Here is a 21,539-nt window from a genome sequence, read left to right as displayed (position 1 = left end):
GCTTCAGTTCTTCAGCTAAGAAAACCTCACCGACTCATCCATATGAAAGACATCCAGCTAGCCGAAATAATATAACACTATGCATAAGGCAGAATAGATACCAAGCATTATATCCAAAGATCTACACTGATGGTTCTGGCATAAACAACAGAAAAGGATGTGCTATAAAAATATATCTCAGTGACCATGAAACAAAAGACTTCAAGTTCCAACTTGACAAAGAGAATAGCGTTTTTCAGTCGGAAATGTTCGCGATTTTGCAGGCAATCAACGTAAGCACACATCATCATTTTCCAAGGACTCACATCTATACAGATTGTCTCTCGGCAATGCATGTACTCGCGAACCCAAATAATAGATCACCATTAGCTCAGGAAATTCTTAGAAAGTCCTCTAATACCCAAGGCCAACACTTCTTTATAATCTGGACCAAGGTCCATGTTGGTCATAAGGGAAACGAAGGGGCTGACGAATTAGCCAAGGAAGCCGCACAAGGAATCAATGCCAAGAAAATAAGCATCCCCTGGTCAGCTTCTCACCTGAAACTAAAACTTCAGATCACAACTAAAGACTTATGGCAACAATGGTGGGACGGTGCAAATACAGACAGAAGAGTTTACAACCTCTTCTCTAAAGTTGACTCTCCTCCATTCCCTCTCTCCAGACATATCACGTGGTTTATCACGGGGCATGGTTCCCTTCCCACGTACCTCTGTGCAAGAAATCTCTCTTCATCAGACTCCTGTGCATGTTGTGAAAAGGGTCACCCCGAGCATTATCTATTTTCCTGCCCGTTGACAGATTCCCTTCATCTAAAGAAGCCCAATTCAGAAGAGGATTTATTCCCATTTCTAAGATATGCTGTCAAGAATAAGCATTTGAGGAATAAAATCACGAAGGTTATTGATTTTTTTGGCAGCTAGAAGTCAAGAGCTATGTAGTGTAATTTAACCTTCAAAGAAATGCTCCAGCCATAGCAAAATAAAGCAATTAAAAGTAGATATAATGTACGCGCGCGTACCTTTATAGGAAAAAATAAGCATCGCAAAACCATATGAAGCACAAAATAGGTCACTCACAAATAGGGTAATGGGCTCCTATCTGTTTACTTCAGGTAAATGGTAATAGATGATTCCTACATTTCTATGTAACATAAGATCACCAATTACCTGATAAGTGAATACATATAATAAATAGCCAGCTTTGAGTTGGTAAAATATCAACAATGTAATGTATCATAGAATGTAATTCATGTAAACTAATTACTGTAAAAACATATGTACTTGCATACAATGCACTGACAAATATAAGTTGGCAATGTATCAGCATATGTATGCAGATATATCTAAAAGTACGTAGTACGCATAAGTATGCAGATGAAGCTCTTTTTTTTTTCTTTTGCTTTCAGATTTATTTATGTCTTTTTTATTATTTTATATTCTTCTCAAACTTTGACAGCTGTTTGTAAAAAAAAAAAAAAAAAAAATGTAAACAAGTCATGATTGTAGGCATGATCTATACACTAGAAATAAGTTGCTTCTAGCTACCACAATTTATAATGTCATGATCAATTTTTACATGCAGATAACATGTACTACTAGACAATAATATAATTTCTGAAAATCAATTAACATAAAAACGTACTAATTCAGAAGTCAAACAACAAAAATCAGGGTTATATTTACCAAATTTTCACAGGACTAGTTTCGATGGTTTCACCGAACCACCATCTTCAGCTGCAAAACCGCAAATGAACCAGATAGGAAATAATGATTAGATAAGATAAGAAAGCCTGGACAAGAATAAGCAAGTGGCGCCATCTGTTGGTGAAACCAGAACTAAAACATAATTTCTTTAAAGGCCGAAGGCAAATTTGGATTGGAATTAGGATCGTTAACTAGAACAGAAAGATTTTTATGAATGTGAAATGCCTCTAGAAAATCCAGTTCTCCAATGGAAGATGTTTTTTGAATAATTTTGGCAGCAGAAAAACTGAAAGTGTGGTTTTCGGACCAACAATGTTGAGCAACAGAAGACTTCTGTGTTTCCTTTTTTCTAACATATGCCTCATGTTCCTTGACGCGAAATTTTAAGGCTCTCTTAGTTTGGCCAATGTAAATTAAACCACACTGGCAAGGAATCCTATAAATACCCCAGGAATTCATATCCGGAATGGGGTCCTTGAGTATGGAACTCGGAATTTTATTGATGGGAGAATAAACAACCCGAAAGTTAAATTTCTGCAAAATATGTGCAACTTTATAGCTAATTGATGGAAAGAAGGGAATGACAACAGAATTTTTATAATCTCCTAAAACAAGAGTGTGCCTTTTAGTGTGTTGAGATGAGAATTTTTTAACTGCTTGATTAATAATGTTGGGTGGAAAGCCCCTGTCAATAGCTATTGCTTTTAAATAATTTAGTTCTTCATCAAGGGCTAGTTTGGAGGAGCAAACTTGAAGAGCACGGAAAACATAGGAATAAAATGAAGCTAACTTTTGTTTAGTCGGATGACATGATTTAAAGTGTGGTGGAAGGCAAACCGATGAAGGTTTACGGTAAACCGTAGTACTGAAGTTGGATGTGTTACGTGTGACCAGAATGTCGAGAAACGGAAGAGAATTGCAAGTCTCAAGTTCAAAAGTGAACTGAATAGCAGGATCAATAGAATTCATTGTTGAAAGAACTTTATTTAAATCATCTTTATTACCTTCAAACAGAGTAAAAGTATCGTCTACTTAGCGGAACCATGCCGGGAAGTTTAAAGTTTCAAACAATTTTGATTCATAATAATGCATGTAGATATCAGCCAGGATGGGACTGAGGGGGCTTCCCATGGCTAATCCCTCAGTTTGCTTGTAATATTTGTTTTGGAAAACAAAATGTGTTTGTTTCAAACAGAGTTGAGTGAGAGAAATTAGCTCATCAATTTCGATGCAAGAGAAATGAAATTCGCGAAGTCTGGTTTCTAGACATCTTAATGCACCCTCCACTGGGACATTGGTGAATAATGATTTTACATCAAAAGAAACCATGAGTAAATTACTCGGAGAAATGTTTTTAACTTTTTTTACAAACTCTATTGAATTTTTTATGGTGTAAATATTATTGTCTAATAGAGTTGAAAATCTAGAAACTAAATATTTAGCTAAAGGATACGAGTTATTGTGTTATACGAGTTATTGCGTGTTATTGTGTCTTAATTATAAAAGCCCCAAACAGGCTTATTTTTTGCTTTCTTTTTTGCACGTGGTGTGGCCGCCATTTTGTGATTGCATGAGTTTCGGTAAGTACTTTTTTGCAATTTTCAAGTTATGTTTATATATTGTATATTTGGATATTGTGCTTTGCTTGTCTGATTTCATGCATTTTGCTTACAAACGTTTTGTTTTTTATTAATTTCAGTGAGTTATTTTTCTGCTGTTTTGTGTGTGCTTTATTATTGTTTAGTTAATTTAGTTTGATTTTCTGTATTGTTTATCATGCCTTCATCCGTTAATCGTTTCACTAAATTACGCCTTAGCAAAAATTAATTAAATTAGCAAAAATTCCTTAATCATCTTGACTTTTTACTTAAATGTAAATGTAAAAAATTGATCCCAAATTTTATTCAAATCAAATCTAATCAAAAACCTTCGAGTCGCGTTTCAAGAATTCTGTTAAATTGCAAGCTTGCCTTACTTCGGTCCGTCATAAGGGATACACGTCAACAATTGTCCAAAATTGAACGTGAACTCTATAAGCTTCATCTGGAACTCGCTAAATCATATCCAAAATTCACTGCCCTTGAACAAAAGTCTTGGTCTAGAACGGAGAATGCAGTTAACCGTCATAAAAACACCCTTGCAGTTAAATTCGAAAAACTTCTTTTACAATCTTCCAGTTCAAGTAGTTCAAAAAATCTTCCCATTGTAAACATCAAGCCAATAGTTAATATTTCTAATGTTAGTCTTTCAGAAGAACAAGAGAGAATTCTAAAATATAATTTTAACTTCTCACAAACCTGTAAGCCCTCGATTCCAAAGATTTTGGCTCCTATCGAAAAAGCTTTCAAGTTCAGTAAAGTTTCAGATTCACAGAAAGAAATGATTAGGCATCTTATCGCTCATAATGTGAAATTCAATAATAAACCTTTGAAACCAAATCTAACTGCGAGAGAAAGAGCTACATTGCGTGAAATTCATTCTAACCCGGATATTATTATTTCAAAGGCCGACAAAGGTGGCCAGATAGTCGTCATGGATAGGAACACTTACATGGATGGTGTCACTAAACTCTTAAACGAAGGACCATATAATCCGATCCCTAAAGATCCTTCACCTTCGGACTTGTCAAAAATACAAACTGCGATCAAATCTTCGCAAATCATTTCAGGCAACTTAAAACGTTCACTTATCCCATCTGTTGCGAATTGCGCCAGATTATATGCTCTTCCCAAAATTCATAAAAGTGGTATTCCTTTCCGCCCTATTGTATCAAATTTAGGTACTGCCTCGTATCCTTTAGCTAAATATTTAGTTTCTAGATTTTCAACTCTATTAGACAATAACATTTACACCATAAAAAATTCAATAGAGTTTGTAAAAAAAGTTAAAAACATTTCTCCGAGTAATTTACTCATGGTTTCTTTTGATGTAAAATCATTATTCACCAATGTCCTAGTGGAGGGTGCATTAAGATGTCTAGAAACCAGACTTCGCGAATTTCATTTCTCTTGCATCGAAATTGATGAGCTAATTTCTCTCACTCAACTCTGTTTGAAACAAACACATTTTGTTTTCCAAAACAAATATTACAAGCAAACTGAGGGATTAGCCATGGGAAGCCCCCTCAGTCCCATCCTGGCTGATATCTACATGCATTATTATGAATCAAAATTGTTTGAAACTTTAAACTTCCCGGCATGGTTCCGCTACGTAGACGATACCTTTACTCTGTTTGAAGGTAATAAAGATGATTTAAATAAAGTTCTTTCAACAATGAATTCTATTGATCCTGCTATTCAGTTCACTTTTGAACTTGAGACTTGCAATTCTCTTCCGTTTCTCGACATTCTGGTCACACGTAACACATCCAACTTCAGTACTACGGTTTACCGTAAACCTTCATCGGTTTGCCTTCCACCACACTTTAAATCATGTCATCCGACTAAACAAAAGTTAGCTTCATTTTATTCCTATGTTTTCCGTGCTCTTCAAGTTTGCTCCTCCAAACTAGCCCTTGATGAAGAACTAAATTATTTAAAAGCAATAGCTATTGACAGGGGCTTTCCACCCAACATTATTAATCAAGCAGTTAAAAAATTCTCATCTCAACACACTAAAAGGCACACTCTTGTTTTAGGAGATTATAAAAATTCTGTTGTCATTCCCTTCTTTCCATCAATTAGCTATAAAGTTGCACATATTTTGCAGAAATTTAACTTTCGGGTTGTTTATTCTCCCATCAATAAAATTCCGAGTTCCATACTCAAGGACCCCATTCCGGATATGAATTCCTGGGGTATTTATAGGATTCCTTGCCAGTGTGGTTTAATTTACATTGGCCAAACTAAGAGAGCCTTAAAATTTCGCGTCAAGGAACATGAGGCATATGTTAGAAAAAAGGAAACACAGAAGTCTTCTGTTGCTCAACATTGTTGGTCCGAAAACCACACTTTCAGTTTTTCTGCTGCCAAAATTATTCAAAAAACATCTTCCATTGGAGAACTGGATTTTCTAGAGGCATTTCACATTCATAAAAATCTTTCTGTTCTAGTTAACGATCCTAATTCCAATCCAAATTTGCCTTCGGCCTTTAAAGAAATTATGTTTTAGTTCTGGTTTCACCAACAGATGGCGCCACTTGCTTATTCTTGTCCAGGCTTTCTTATCTTATCTAATCATTATTTCCTATCTGGTTCATTTGCGGTTTTGCAGCTGAAGATGGTGGTTCGGTGAAACCATCGAAACTAGTCCTGTGAAAATTTGGTAAATATAACGCTGATTTTTGTTGTTTGACTTCTGAATTAGTATTTATTCGGCGTGTTATTGTGTCTTAATTATAAAAATGTACGTTAAAATAAATAATGAATCGTCAAAATTGAACTCTTAAAGTTTCAGCACAACTTTACAACAGTACTTATATGTAAGCTTTGTAAACAATTTTATAGTTCTTAAATAATTCTGATAGTAAACAGATCATGTCCACAAAAATGATTTGTAACGTGGAAACAACATGCCTGTTTGTAATGCAGTTGAACAATATATAATGTCCTGAAATATAATGCCTGTACCCACTACAATAGATAACATTTTGAAATATGCACCTGCACAACTATCTATATCGCAATGTATATCATGTAATTTAATCCCTTACTTGAGCTAATTTAACGCTGAAAGGTTAGGAGTACCGTTGATGCCGCCGGCGGTGACAGTACTTGTAGTGCTCACTGGAGTCACAATTTCCATCACGACTCAAGGAATGATGCCAGAATGTTGGTAGTTTTCTAGTTAGTGTTTGGGGCTAATACCTGCTTATTTAGGGTAAATATTAGGTGGCCCCTAACTTCTTCATAACATAACATAACAATAAGGACAATTCTCAAGAATAAAGAAAAGACAGTGTCATCAGCAACTACAACTACTAAAAAGCCCTGCAACTAAAATAACGTGTTCTAGAAATAATACCATATAGGAGAGGGAAAAACGACTTTCTATATGGATTGGCGATGAAATCGAGCGCAATATGCCATTAAGCCAAGCTATTATAATGAAAAGCGCGAGAAGAATTTTTAATTACATTCAGGCTGAAACTGGTGACGCAACTGAAACTTTCGTTGCAAGTCGAGGATAGTTTAGTAGATTTAAGCATCGAAATAATCTTCATAACATACAGATTACAGGAGAAGCAGCTAACGGAGATATAAAAGCGGCGACTGAATTCCCAGCGACATTAAGAACAATAAACTGAACGAGAAACTATCCTCCAGAATTAGTTTTTAATGTCCATGTAGCGGGCCTGTTTTGGAACAGAATACCAAAACATACAATTCTATCCCGTGAAGAAAAAACGTGCACTAGGATTTAAAGCTGCGAAAAATCGGTCAACACTTCTCCTGGGTACTAACGCCAATGGAGACTTCAAACTGAAGCTACTTCTTGTTTATCGTTCCAAAAAGCCAAGGGCGGTGAAAGGAATATCAAAATCAACTTAACCTGTAATTTAGGAATCTAATAAAAAGTCATGAATAACTATGCAAATTTTCCAGAATTGGTTCACTGAACATCTTTGCTCGTCTGTTAAATGCTATTGCGAAATCAAAAAACTTGAGCCAAAAGCGCTACGTTTAATGGATACGTTGCTACGTTTCCAAGATACCCAACGAATTTATCTGATTTAATAACATGCCTTCCAGTGGAAGTGATTTTCTTGTCGCCTGATACAACTGCATTAATCCTACCAATGGATGAAGGTATTATATCAAATTTTAAAGTTTGTTGCCTGTGGCGAACATTTAGACAAATGTTTGAAATACAGACGTAGAAGATAAACATTAAAAGATTTTTGGAGGAAATATAATATCAAGGATGCTATAGAAAGCCTAAATCTTTCTTGGAGTGAGGTAACGGAAAAATGCTTGAAAGGAGTGTGGAAAAACATTAGGCTTCATTTTAACAAGGACGATGACATTAGAGATTCTGTTGTTGGTATAAACGGGGAAAATAGTGGAATTAGCGAAACAAATAAGGTTTAGATGAAGTAAATGGGGAAGATCTAGAAGAAATTTTGCAAGAAACAGCAGAAAGTCTTTCTAATAATGAGCTCATGGAATTAGAGGATTAAGAAGAATACAAAAATATTAAAAATAGCAACTCTGTAGGAGAGCAAAAAGAACATTCAACGGTATTTTTAAAAATCAATTAAGCTTCCCTAACGGAAATTATGCACTTATTTATTGAAAAGAAACAGATTTTGATAGGAGTTCAAAGCCAAGACGAGGTGTCATGGATGCCTTGTCCCCTTATAGACAACTGCTTACGGAACGCAAAAGAAAAATCTAAATGGCATTAGATATCTTCTTGATAACAAAACAGAAAATTGGAATGCAGAAAAATGGGAATGATCTAAACTGTAAATTCAATATTTATAAGCAATAAGTTTTTATTTTGTATTGCGATAAAACATATATTTAATCAACTTAAATAATAAAATACTTGAACAATTTTTTTTATTTCATACCAGTTTTCCCTTAAACTCATTATTTACATGATGACATGACATCTTTTAACGCTATTTCGTATAACGCGCTACTTTGATGCAACGTAACCCTCGCATTAAGCGGGGTTTTACTGTTTGTAACCATGACGGCTGTTGGCCACCATTAAATAAAATGTTTGTTTTTTTCTTCTCTCTGATATAAATGCACTAGTTTATTTACAAAGTAAGTTTCATGCTACTTCATTCTTTGCTTATTGAAATAAGTAATTTAAAAGATATATTTCTATATTTTACTGAAAGTGTATTTTCTCACTAGAAGTATCAAGTTGACAATTATATCAATTCAAGAAAAAACTGCTTAGCGCATGTGATTTTTAACTGAAAAGATCGAATTTGAACTGAATTCATAAAATTATCTCCAAAATCATTGAACCATTTTAACAATGTACACGCATCTTGGAATTTTATTGTCATTAATCAACTACTTTGAAATAGACGACATGAACTGAAGAAAATACGACTTGTTTTGCAAAATGTAGGCAGCGCAGTTTCCTTTCCTGATTGCATATTTGAATTTGATTCCTTATAGGAACGAAAAAAAAATATATTATTGAGGCAAGAGCAAACGGATTTTGATAAATTATGTAACAATAAATTACTCATTAATGGTATTTCAGAGGCTCATCAGCAATTTCCCTTGTGTCAGTTCGAGAAACTACATATTTTAATTAAAAAGACCAAAAATTGTACACAAATTTTTGCTTGACTGGATTTTGTTTAACCCATTAGCCGCTGGTGTTGCGTTGACGCAACGGTCAAAATAAATGCGTATATAAATATAACTACATAAAATATTTTATACCAGCAGATGATTTTGTGTAGGGAATATTATGAAGATTATATCTGTAAAAAATATTTGCCTTCAACAATCATTTTGTTTATAATAATTAATCTTAAACTTTAAACAAAATTTTCAGCCGGGTATTTTTGCTGAAAATATTTAACGAAAGAATTGCCGTCTTTATGAGTGATCTATTTTTAGTCAAGGTCACCGTTTATCAGAACATTACATCAGTCAGATGTTTATATTTGTGTTGAGAAGGAATAGAAAACAGGTGTTGCGTTGACGCAACGTCAGCAGGAAACGGTAGTCAATCTCCTTTTTCACTCATTCCTTTCGATGTTCTGGTTCATTTTCTGGTTGTTTAAAAATGCCTAGAACGAGGTATCTTACATTAGAAGAAGCCCTTCAAAGATTTTTTGATGAAGAAACAGAGGATGATAATGTTAATAATGACCAGAATGAAACTGATATTGTTGTTGTTCCCCCAGAAATTGCAGAGGCTAGTGACGAAGGAGAAAGGAATGGCAATGTTTTAAATAATGGTAATGATATTTTACCAAATCATACTGCTGGGGAAGCTGAAATTTACGTAAGAAGTAAGTTTCAGCCTTCTAAAAGCAGTTATAGTCATACTAAAAAGTTTAAAAAGCAGAAGACAGATCTTGAAGTGGATAAAAAAGAAACTGTTAGTTATGTCTCAGGAAAAACATGAAGAAAGAGATAGAAGAGAAATTATAAAAGACAAAACACAAGGTAAAACTAGTGCACAGATTTTCGATTTTTTTTTTTTTTTTTTTTTTTTTTTTTTTTTTTTTTTTTTGGTTTAGACATTTACTCTCTTATCGTTGAACAGACTAATATATACGCTCGGAAAAAAAAAAAAAAAAAAATTGCATCTGAAGTCTATATGAGAAGATTTATTGGAATATTATTGCTTACAGGATATCATTCTTTACCTCAAGAAAAAATTTATTGCTCTTTTGATAAAGACATTTCTGTTCCTGTTGTACGAGAATCGATTTCACGTTTGCAGTACAGGAATATGAAGCAGAATTTGCATTTGACAATAGTCAAGTTGACAATACTGATAAATTATATGAGGTGAGACCGTATATAAACTTACTAAATATCACCACGTTTTGCTACTGGAAATCGGCTACTGGCTACTGGTTCGAATCCCTCGAAATTTTGCTACTGGCTGCATCGGCATTTTCGTGGTTTTCCCCATGTGTAAAGTGTGTACAAGCCGGTTTTCTTAGAAAGTCCTCCACGAAGCCATCCCTCCTCTTAGACAGATAGCCTTCGAGGCTTTGTCACAATAAAATAAACCATTCACCCTATATCGAAAATAATTCGATCAAACTGCTTGTGCATGTTTATTCTCGAAATCACGGTATCGACGTGTCAGAGAACAGTAAGCTGTGGTTCTCGATTTAAGGTTTTCTAGATTCTCATTAATAATTGCTTACTTCAGAGCTAATACCAAATTTCTGGATCGGTTTCACAAAAGAACAATTGACCCAAATCCGTAATTAGAGTAGTTTAGCGTCTCTCTCTCTCTTTTTTTTTTTTTTTTTTTTTCTAACATTTGCATAGTCTTATATCTGAAACATCGTTAAATTCAAAACAGCGCTCTTTTTTTTTAGCCAAAAGATATTAAAATATAGTGTGTCCATAAAGTCCCTGAACAAATTTACCCTGTTACTGTGTGGGCAACCTGTGAGAGGTAGTGCTGTAAAGTTTTGTTTCAACACTTTTTTCTAGCGATTTGTTTTGGTTTAATATGCACATAATGTGAGGATTTGGGGATAAGAAAATTCTCATGTCTAAGGAGCTGAATCAGGAGAGCCCAAAAGTGAATGCTCGGTGGGGAATGCTGCATAACAAGATTTAAGAACCATTTTTCTTCCATGAACAAATAATAAGACACCAAATGGGCAAGCTTTTCATTCCCAAACCCCAAACTCTTACAGTTGTCTAGGGACTTCGGGGACACTCTGTACTTTCTAGTACAAAAAAGATCTTTCAGCTATGAATTTCAAATTGAATTGGGGGCGGGGGGGGAAGAACCCATCCTGTACTTTTTTGGATGCCTTGTACTTTCACGTACAAAGAAGTTCTTCCAACTTTGAACTTCAAATTGGTTTTCGGGAAAAGAAGCAGTTCTATACATTCAAAATAAACAACATCAGTTAAAAGGAGCAAAATTCCAAAATATAAACTAGAGAAAACTGTTAAATATGCAGTTTCTGTTCGTTTTCACAGGCAAAAGTTTTGCAGTATTTTGAAATTTTAGAAAGTAACAAAGCCGCATTTAGCTACATTTACGCATTTTTCGCCTTCCGCTTGCATCGATTTAGCAGAAACATTTTTAGTTAAGCGTATTACTAAATCCGCAGAATGGTTTTTCCTTTTTTTCATGCTTGCATTACGTATTGATGCAATTTATAATATTCTAACCGATGCAAATAATTTGGATGCTTTACTGAAAATGCTTCTCAGTGTTTAACCAAATTTGTATAATACATTTTGAAGTAAAGTTTCAAATATTTGTGGTTGTTTTATTGTTCACTTAAGTTAGGGACTGCTTATTATAAATGTAAACAGTTGCCATAGCTGATTTACGTTTGATTCGCAAACGGAATTTTTTTACAAGTCTCAGACTGGTACTTTGGTTTGATTCGGTATGTATAGCTGCTGCAAATACATTATTGTTTTGATAGAGTCTTCTCTGTACCTCATTTGCGTTTTACCTTTAATTCGTTATCAGAGAATTAATTTTCCATCACATTAATTCGAAAAATACTTCTACTTCATTTTGGTTTAGAGTTTTAAATTAATTGTCTCTATTGCCTCCCGCTTAATCAGTGATTAAATTTTGCTTTCCTTTTTCCTCAATTCTCTCGTTTTTCCTCTGTTAGATGCATAATTTAATTTGTTAGTCACTGTACCTGTTCTGTGCTATACTTTTGATTCGTTATCAGGAAATTCATTGTCTGTCACTTTAACTCGAAAAAATACTTCATTTTATTTTAGTGTTTTAAATAAATTGTCTCCATTACCTCCCGTTTAACCAGTGATTGAATTTTACTTTCCTTTTTCCTCAATGCTCTTGTTTTTCCTCTATTACATGCAGAACTTCTCTTTAAGATGGCTTTGTCGCTGCAAGCTATAAGGTCGATAATAAAGGCATAATTTTTCTCTGCCCTTGACTCTCCTTCCCCTTCCCCCGCGTGTACGCGGTCCATTCTTTTGTCAGCAATGAAAGAACTATGTCTTACAGCAGTCTAGAGCTTCCGAAAAGTTAAATTTTCAGTTCTTACTCCAGTTTTTGTCAGGTATAATTTGCTTTATTTGGCACTCTGTCTTAACCAAGCAATCTAAAACTAAATCATACTAGTCTATTTGGAGCGCATTATACGTTTTAATTTTCTACACTTTTGTTTGAGCACTGTACGATCGTATCGAGTTCGTAGTCTGGAGGAAGGAACTTGGCTACATGGATATTTTCACAGTTTTCCTCTTTTGTTCATTGTAAATACGAGTCTGTTTCGCTTACAAAGTCTCCTACGAAGACATCCCTCCCGTTAGGCAGATAGCTCAGAGAATATGAATGAACAATTAATCATTTCCGTATTGAATTTTATTATAAATGGTTACTATTATATTAATATTTGTAATGTAATACTATATTACATTATGCTTTCATTTTAAATGTCTTTGACAATACATTTCTATAAATAAATTCATAGAAGTAGCGTTTATTATCAATAAAAAAGAAAAAAAACATTGCGAAGAGCAGAAAGAAGCGTAGCGCTTAGCAATAGTCACCCTCCCAAATACTGCCTGCGTCCTTCATTCATTGGTTTTAGGTAAACGGTGAAGGAGGTGATTCTTACTTCTAGGTGATGGAGCGTAAGGAATGCAAACAAACTGACACATAGGTAGAATTACAGCAAGTTGTTATTAATAAAAAATGTAAGATATTTGGATAATAAAATAGGATATTTGGTGCTTTCGAAGATGTTTTCGAGTTCCCTCATTGTGCAAAATAATTCGATAAAAGTTTTATTGAGGTTAGAGTTTTTAACTGTTTCGTAATAAGATTTAGGTTTTATGATAGGAATAAATTTGGAACTGCTTCTGTTAGATGTTATTTTGTTCTTGTCAGGAGGAGGTTTTTTAGGATTATCTATTTTGTGGTAAGCATTATTATTATGTTGAAAATTTATGGATTTGATGAACTTTGGTTTTTAGAAATTTTGGAAAGGCATGGGTTTTTAAAAGTAACGCAGCGAATCTGCATTGCATGAGAAAACTTCAAACTGAGATACTTTCAAATTTCTGATTTCTTTAATAGTCTGGGTTATAATTTCAAAATAAAATATCCCCATGAGTTTTCATTCAGTCTTCTATTACATATGGTTTTTTTTAATTATCTTCTCATGTCATGAAATGTATTTTTAACGAAATTAAAGCTGACAACTTAAAGATATTTCTAACATTAAAAAGATAAGAATTAAAAGTTTCATGTAAAGAATTCACGTTTTTAAATCATTCAAAATAGCTCTCTGACAGGTTCCCAGATGTTGCTGGCTGTTTTGGATAGCATTCATAGATGAATTTCAAAGTCTATCTTTTAGGCCGGTAAAGTTTTGTCGACGCCTTACATGTTTTCGACTCAATTTTTCTCCATGGGGTTGCTGTGTCATTGAGGCTTTACTTATTCTCCCAAATTAAATTTTTTGGATAGCCCTGAGCTTTCGTGCAATTTATGATAATGAAACAAATAAATTTTTAAAAGCCATAACAGCAGTACTTTACATACGCTTTTCCTCATGTGTATTTTGCAGTAGAAAAATAATGTTAGATTGGAAAATAAAACTGTTGGTTAAGTTTATAAGTAAGCACTTTAAAATTGTATTTTCAAGATAAAATAAATAAATGAATAAAAATTTTTAAAAAAAAGTACCTCTAATAATAAAAGATAAAAAAAAAAGATAAGGATAAAGTTTCATAGATAATTTACGAAATGTGAAAATAATGAGTATTTTAGAAATATTCTTTTGTTTCAGAAAAATGCTGACTTCTTTGTTCAGTTTTCTTTTAAAAAAATGCTACCATTTTAAGGAAAATGGTTACTTTCTTGCTGTCGAAATAACTGTAATAAGTACTGAAAAGCGATAAATAAATGCAGTCTTAAAACGTAATTAATATCAGTTATTCTTGGTAGCCTTCTTGAGTAACAGTGATAATAACAAAAAAATTGTGGTAGAGGTAAATGCTATTTCAAAGCTTAATTTGACGTCAGTGATTCCTGGTAACATTTTTTTTTCCTTTATTGAGTATTAAATTATATAAAAAATTTGAAATAAAGAAACAGAAGTTAGTTTAGCAATTTTAATACTCATTAATACTTTAAAAAATATACTTGTTTTCAAATAATTTGACGTAAGGAACTAAGTACCTATCAAACAAAATGATAAATTTTCTTTCCTAAAAACAGGTATTTATTAAATTATAAGGTTTTTTTCCTTGTTGTAATAAAAGTTAAGTAGTCTCAAACAGACGTAAAGCGAATTATCGCTAAGTCTGAAGTAACTGAAGAGACTGGAAAATTTTAAATAAACCTTTTCATTTTATAAGGCATTTCTCCCGCCTTCTTGGCATGCCTTCGTGGTGTGGTGGTCCGCACGCTGAGCGTGTATTCCAGAGGTCCGTGGTTCGATTCCCGGCGAAGGTGTTGCATATTTTTCAATCTCTCTTGCTTCCAAAAAATCCTAATGTCTCTACAATTTAAACGAAACTTTGAACAGAAACTCACTTTCTTGTGTTATCAAAATCAGCCACAGCTCATTGTGATGCAACAAAAGCAAAGATCAGTTTCAATTTCAGACGCAGACTAGCAGTCAAACACTACACAATTAAATTTTGATCTAAGTTGGCTCAGAAATTCTACTCGGCGTATCAAATTTGAACATCGGCAGCAATAACGCAAAGCCAAATAATTAAAACATATCAGGGTTGGCAGAACTAAAGTAAAGAGCCAGGAAAAGTTAGAAACACGCTTTGCCTTACAATCTCCAAACCAAAGAATACTCATGTTTAAATATTGGTTACTCATTTATATTCTAGATGAGGAAACTGAAAGGAGAAGTTATAGTAAAGGCTGAAACTATAAATAACTGTGTAATTTAAATAATAATTAACCCGTACAAAACATTGATAATTCTCGTGTTATTAAGTTTCTGTTCCATATCATCTGAAAGCTTCAGGATCTAATTATAGAGAAAAATATCAAATCCATCACAGCAGTTCTTAACAACTATTTGCTAGATATAATCACAAGTTTCGCCACAGATGTAAAAGTAAGACTGATTCGGATTACAAAGAAAAATTATTAATAATATTGTAAAGTTGCGCGCTTCCAACCTGCACGCAACAAAGTGGTGACTGCAGAAAACTGGAAATTAGACAGAGTCTTGAGAAGGGACTTCCCTTTTTATTCAACTTTAGAAATTACAAATGCGTGCTCTTGACGCTCACACACTACGCCGACCCGGCGGTAAAATAAAAATAAGAAACTGAAAAGAGATAATAACAAGAGACTAACTACGAGGCTCTCTAAACGTAACTAACCTCACCGCGTTTTACACTACCGCTGATACTTCAGCAATTCTCTGAATATTACTCTGAATATTACGTTGAAAGATTAACAATTTGCCTAGGCAAGCACACAGGCCGAAACGCGTGGTTCTTCAATTTCTGACTAACTACCTCCGCGCTCGTGAAGTAAGAAAAGCACACTTCGAACTCGTTTCCTTTCTATTTAACTCAGAATACTTCCGCTGATAATTTGAATCCTTGCGCGTTCTACTAAAATTTACATACTCTGGCATTGGCAGTTCCAGGGGAAAGTAAGGCTTGACAGGAAAGATAGTTTAAACTTAAAATAAATGTTAGTTAAAATAAATATAAACCCTACAATATAAAATCAAATTCTAGCAAGTTCAAATAAAGTTCAAGCAATAAAAACCTGTAAAAGACACACGCAAATATACGATTTTCAACAGGTAAACCAAAAGATTTATTTGACATAATATCGCGTAATTTAATCATTTCGATGACCTGCAGAGTGAGAAAAATTATCTTTACTAATGAGTGATCTTTCAAGTACATTATAAAATAAATAATAAAGCTACCGTAACTGAAATTAATAAATTGATCGCCCAAAGAGACAATTTAACTAAGTCTATAACTGTCAGTCTGCGGGGTTGAATCTCGCGTATGTCTCGGCTGTTTTTGTTTTCGTGTTTTGTTGTTTGGTTATTTCCCCCTTTCTCGCTGGTGGAATATCGGTCGTTCCTTATAGTTCATCCTGAGTTACGTTCTCGGAGATGAGTCAGCTAATTATTCAATGGGTTCCACAGTTCCCGAAGAATTCACAAATTTTCAAGTATCCGGCCATTTGGCAATAAGTAAACAAATAAAAACAAATGTCAGTTTATAGAAAAGATAAAATTTTTCTACCCAACGAAAATAAAATGGGATTGTTTTCTAGTTTTCATAATGTATTTCCTAAACATGCCTTCAAAATTAACATTCAGTCCAAAGTTGGAGAGGTGCCCCTTAATTTGAGAAAAGCAGTATGACACCACTCTGAGAATGGATTAGGAACTATTTTGGCTGAATTTCTCTTTCATGCTGCTGGCACTAAGCAGTCAGGTACAAAATTTGTTACTTTATTTTATTCGTGTTTTTTTTTTTTTTTCATATCATGAAGAGGAATACCGCTTGAAGCAGAAAATTTCAAGTCAAGCTGTTAGTATAAAACAGTCTTCTATAATACAGAGGGTGGGTCTTTTTAGGATCGGCTATGGCGCTGCTGAAAAGTGGTGCGGTTGTTATGCGAACAAAATGTATGTATGGAATTATGGCTAACTAAAACTACTCAATGCCCGAAAGAAAGTAATTTATGTATTTTCTTTCTTTTTAGAAAATAAATTTAAACTGAGATCAATGTACAAAATATCAAACAAGTTTGTAAAGAAAATTTATAAAGTTGGATTTTCGTGCATATTCTTTACGAATGGGTGGATACGAAATATCTGTCGATTTTTCCAAGTCATTTGTACCGGCAGAAATTAAATTGGGGTGATCTTTGAGCCGAACAGAAATCGTATGTAATACATCAGAAACACATTTAATACCATACAGAATTTGATCAAACTTTAAAATAATTTAGAAGTTGATTTGACGTTCTAATTGATAAGAAATTTATGGTAATTGAAAGCTTTAGGACTTTCTCATAAATTTTATCAATGTCACAGCTTCGAACTCGATGTTACCTTCAGAAAGTTTTGAGAATCTGTCAATTTGAGGACAACAGATATTCGATTTGCTTCCCGTGGAAAGAGCATCCAGGGGATTTACGTTATAATTTCGAGACAGCAGATAATTTTGAGTCGTTGTGGCGCAGATTTAAGCACAATCCGTATCTTTATGAGCATTATAAGACTGTGAGAAATCAGAATTAACAGGGAGGTATCGTGGAAGAATCGAAGTATTTAAAAACAGAAAAATAGTAGTTTTTACCCCATCAAGTTGTCATAAGAAGAGACAAAGACACATAACAGACTTCGACGCATTATCACATGCTGAAGACATGGATTTGTGGCTTTTGGAAAATCTAAATACGCCTCTCGAACTTTCCTAAATTCTGACATACGGCTCTTACTGACATGAAGTTTGGTCACCCCTGTTCTATACTTTTCTGTTCATTTTTCATTCACAGAGTTTAAAAAAGTGTCATTTTTAATGTTTAAACTTGAATAAAGTAACTTAAAGAGAATTTTTAAAACAATTGCAATATTCGCAAGCAACCAACACTACTTTACGAATCCTACTGTGCCATCAACTGAATGATAAATTTTATGATCTGGGCACAAAGCTAGCATCTACATCCTTATTTATTGGCAGATGGTAAAAAATACTGAGTAAAAAACTACTAATACATTCTGTCTTCGACAAAAAGAAACGTTATCTTCTTATTATTTAATTAGCGTCTATTTTCCGTAGATCCGACAAAAAATCGTGAGAAGGAGATTGATACTGCAATGCCGGCACATAGGTGGCAATCCAGCTCTGACAACTCATTTCTGACTACATCTCAGCTATGACAGAGAGTAGTCCAGCAATAAGTTTTGTTTTGCCACCAACTACATGAGAGGATTTTAGACCGACGTTATGTGCCATTGCTCTTTATAGACATGATCACTCCATCTTCCACACTCATTTATATATATTAGCTTTTCTGAACCATAATAAAAAAAAATTTTGGAAGCAAGGATGAAATTGTTATATAAACAGCACTTTGTGGAAAATACAAGTTAAAGCCATTATGGCAGAGCACGTGTTTATCAAGATGGGCATACTAGTGACGTAAACGCTCCAAGGGGTAACCTTTGACCTTAACCTTTTCAAGAAAAGTCTAACAGTATAATGTCACCCTGGCAGATGTTATCCATTTTAATAGCCAAGCCCTGCCTTGAGTAGGGCCAGTAGTTCAGACAGCATTTATTGAAATTGAAAGTAAAAAAAAAAAAAAAAATTACACTGGCAAACAAGGCCCATTTAAAATACATAGTTGCATATACTGTTAAGCTATATTGATAGTTCAGTTACACGTTTTCATTATCATAATCGCATATAGACATATGATTACTGATTTTATATTGCCAGCGATGTTATTTTAGCTTGCAAAAGCAGTGCTAGGTAAATTTAAAGATTGTGCGTATACGTTTCCTTATATACAAAATAATTAGAGTACAGTTGTACTAATATACTCTATTCAATACTGCATTAACAAAAGTAATGGTTGATTTAAATTTAAACTGGATTACATAAATAAACAATTAAACAATTAAAAAACTCGTTATATACAAATTATGCTATGAATAGCAATTAATAAAATTTTTAATTTGTGTCTCTTTCTCTTTCTAATAATTTTACACATTATATATATATGTGTGCATGTATTACATATATATTGAAAAACTATCAATACGTTTTTATAAACAGTGTTAGTTAAATAATGACTTATAATACTTATCAGCATAAGTTTAAAACTCTTTTAACTGGCATATGTAGCATGAACTTTTACTAATTTGCAGATTTAAATGCTTAAGTTTTCTCCTTGCTTTAACATTAAACAGTTTTTAATTAATACAAAAATATAAAATATATTTTTATATACATATATTTTTATATGTTCCTTTATATTTCGTGTTCTTCTGTTACTCACAAATAATTTCTTTTTGTGTTCACAAATGAATACACGAAAATTCACTAAAACTTTATATAATCAGAAAATGCATGCCCGCTGATTTATCATCATGCAATGATTTCTACGGCCTTTATTTTTTACTGCGATATTTTGTACGACGAAATTTCAATACTGTGAAGGTTTCACACCGCTTTATTTTCTACCACGGTGTTTTAAAGAACTGCGGTATTTTCTCCTTGCTTTCTTTCTTCCACGAAGTTTTGTGCAACGACCTTTTTTCCTTGTGTTGTTTCCTCTGCGACGTTTTAGTTCGCGATGTCTCGAAAACAGGATTAAATATTTCACTTAAAAGCGAGTATATAGTTTTAAAATAGTTCATTACACAGTTAGGTTTCCATCTCTCCTGAACAGAACTGCAGGCTTTATTTGCTGAAATTTGATAGTTCTGTTTCCAAAATAAACCAGACTGGACGTGGAAGACTTCGTTTGGTTTAGTTTGGTTTGGTTTAACTTGGGTCACCTGACAGGGAAGAGTGTTTTGGCCTGCAGTGAATGAAAGCTCATCCCGCGAGATTATATGCAGAAAAAAAATATATTCCCTCATGAGAGTCTGCAGAAAATTTTTCGGGAGTGGAGGGCTTGGAATTTGTGGTAAGTTTAGGTATATCAAGAAAGTGGTATGATTAGATTAGTAAAAGATAAACAGTCTAAACTCAATTAATATTTATTAAAAATTAAATATTTAAAAAATCAATAACAAAATATTTAAAAAATCATGCGTGCTTTAATTTCTGCCGTTGGCATCATTTCAATACTTTTATACCCCAGATTCGCTGGAACATTGAGGCAACGAGTAACTATGGGCGCAAATGCGCATAAAGTTGTTCATAACCACAAGTTAAGATTAGAGAGAAAGGTCTACCTTACGTACTCGAACTCAAGATGCGGCCATTAAGTAAACGGACAATTTCTTATCAATAAGAAAAAGATTATTAACCTTCAAATAAATTTATCTTTTTCAAAATAATGATCGCCAGAGGAGGCTATGCAATTTTTTCAACGTTTCTTCATGTCATCAAAACACTGTTTATAGGCGTTAGACCTAACCGTTCTTAAAATACGCGTAACATTTGATTTAATATTCGACACGTCTCCAAATCTCTGTCCTTTCATGGCCATCCTAAGCTTCGGAAAATGAAAAAAAATAGCTGGCGATAAATCAGGAAAATATGGTGGATGATTTATCACTGCAATTGAATGCTTAACAAAATACTGTTCCACACACAATATATTGTATGGGGTCTAGAATTAACGTGTAAAAGAAACCATTGCCCAAGATCAAAACGTTCCTTCCTAACTCATTAGGATTATTTTGAAATCAGGAGAGATGGAAACCTTTTAAAGAGCGACTGGTGATTAGGCGTCCCAATCGCCAAATCCTGGCGGTGGAGAATCATCATTCACCACCGTTTTTAGTTCGAGCGCCACTGTAGAGTCATTAGGATCTTTTGAAGCTGGAAGACGTGGAAAATGAGCAATGCCCTCGCTGGGGCTCGAAGCACGGACCTCTCGAATACGCGCCGAGAGTGCTGCCCACTACACCACGAAGGCAGGCTAAGAAGGCGGGAGAAGTACCTTATAACCATATCCTATTTCTTAATCAAAAAAGCACCTCCTTATAAAAGTACTGATTAAGTGATTGACTTTCAGGGACAAATTCATGATGAATGGGACCTTTGTAATAGGAAAATACAATTAGCATCACCTTAGTCTTTGATTGCAACATCCATGATTTTTTTTCTTCTTTTGCGCGGGAGAAGACGGTCCTTTCTCCTGTTCACTTCGTCTTTGTTTCTGGGTCGTATTGTTGACAACAGCTTTCATCCTATACTATGACAACACTTCAAGAAATTGTTGTCCTGTTTCTCAGTAGTCACCATTTCTTCATAGCAAAGTTTTCTAATTTCTTTTTGTTATTATGTCAAAATCCGAGGCAAAACTTTAATCATTTTCATATTTTCAACTAAAATTAATCTATAATTTTCTTTGCTTATTCAGCCCACCAGTGCCCGAGCGGTAAAATCGCTGAACACTGGTAGGTCGGTTTGAGGATCAAATTCCGCGAACGGGATGGCTTCAAAGGCGTTTTCTCCATGTGTAGCATGTATACGAACAAATTTCCCTTATAAAGTCCTCACTAAGGCGTCCCTT

This window comes from Stegodyphus dumicola, chromosome X2 (assembly GCF_044657685.1).
Source record: "Stegodyphus dumicola isolate Sdum_Otavi_A_Nest chromosome X2, ASM4465768v1".
NCBI classification, from domain to species: Eukaryota; Metazoa; Arthropoda; class Arachnida; order Araneae; family Eresidae; genus Stegodyphus; species Stegodyphus dumicola.
The sequence above is the reverse complement of the archived record's forward strand: the minus strand, read 5'-3'. Positions refer to the sequence as shown.